This window comes from Lycium ferocissimum, chromosome 5, assembly GCF_029784015.1.
Source record: "Lycium ferocissimum isolate CSIRO_LF1 chromosome 5, AGI_CSIRO_Lferr_CH_V1, whole genome shotgun sequence".
NCBI classification, from domain to species: domain Eukaryota; kingdom Viridiplantae; phylum Streptophyta; class Magnoliopsida; order Solanales; family Solanaceae; genus Lycium; species Lycium ferocissimum.
This window is the reverse complement of record NC_081346.1, coordinates 27,256,442-27,258,236: the sequence shown is the minus strand read 5'-3', so window position 1 is coordinate 27,258,236 and position 1,795 is coordinate 27,256,442.

Here is a 1,795-nt window from a genome sequence, read left to right as displayed (position 1 = left end):
TAAAAAATAATGATTTGGACTGATATGAACGAAGATATACTATTCTGGAACATTAAATTTTATGCCCGACAAAATACCAGCCGTATTTTGAAATATTTCGTTTGGACTGCTCTACGACTCTTCAAGAAATGGCCATAACTCTTTGTACAGATGTCCGTTTGACCCCCATAATATACCGTTGGAAAGGTATTTCAAAGCTCTACCACTTCCATTAAGGAAGTTTTCCCAAATTCCAATCAAATTGTTATATATGGGCTGTATTTCAAAATACAGTCCGTATTTAACAATGTATATCCCTCAAGCCAAATTCCATAATGCTCGATAATCTTGATGCCAACTTACATTTTGAAATACAAGCCGTATACTGAAATACAGTCTGTGTTCTGGGGCGTAAACCCCCATCTGACAACTGAAGAGAAAATTTCAATTCCCACATTCTTTATCTGGTTTTCTATGTCTAGAATCATGGTCAAAGCTTAGGTTAAAAGTATGGGGTGTTACAATAAAGGACCGATTTGACAATATAATGCATGAAATGACGAAAATAGAGACTATTGCGCAACATTTCAATGCGCAATAGGGGTCAATATGAATCTATTTAAGAAGAATGTTGGACGAGGTAAAAACTCATTTATTTCATAAGTTTAAGTCTCTTAAGTCATTCAAAAAAAAAAAAATCAAACTTCATACAAAAAATGGCTCAAGATATTCCATCAGTTAGGGTTTCACTATATTGGGATGGTATTATCCTTGATGACAATAGTACAGTTCGTTATAATAAAAGACCAAAAATTCATGTTAAATGTCTACTTGAAATGTCTTATGAATCACTAGTCACTTACATACATGAAAAAATGAACATTAGTCCAGATGAGTATGAAATTTCTATAATAGGTAGATATCCAGAATCAGTTTCTCATGGTATAGTGCTTTATACGGTACGCATTATATCAATGATGATGATTTCTTGAGGGATTATTTGAATGCGCCAAAAGAATATAAACATTTAGTCGCCATTAATGTTCTTGAGATGTATGTTGAAAGATGCCTCGGAGGTCCCTCAAGAATAGCCTAGTCAAGTTAACACATGGGGATATTAGTTCTTACGGGGACATTTTGAGTGGCTGTGTGTCAGCCGGCAAATCGAACCCAACAATTTAATCAAACTTGGTAAATATGCAATCTTTATATATTATTATTTTGTGTAAGAGTTAGCACGTGTTTATTGTACGTATTGGTAAATAACCATTTTTAAATCTTTGTAGGGTTATAGACCTGATACGAGTAATATTAGGTAATCATCTCAATTTAGCGGAGCAACTCATTATTATCAAAACTCTCAGTTCAGTGGAGCTGATTATTATAATAATTCTCAGTCCTGTGCAGCTGATTATTATCAAAACTCGCGAGTGGTACCAATTGTGGATGTTGGGCAGTCCTTTCAGTTTGGTGGAGTTGATCATTCTCCACACCATGCTCATTCTCAATATGTGTAGGTTCATCAGAGAGCGATAGCGATGAACCAGCTAATAATGCAGAGGTAACCGATGATGAAGATAGTGAAGGGGATGAAGAAGATACGCATTTTAGTCCCCCGAACCAACCAGAACCAACTCACCACCACGTACCACCTCCGATGGCGGAAAACCCAATTCCTGACAGCCCAATGCAGTGGCATTCTGACTATATCTCTTGACGTACTACAAGGTCGTGGAGGATGCATTTGTCTTCACAAGAGATGATGATCAAAGTCAAAAAATGTGGGATCGAACCAAAAAAATCTCATGATCAAGCT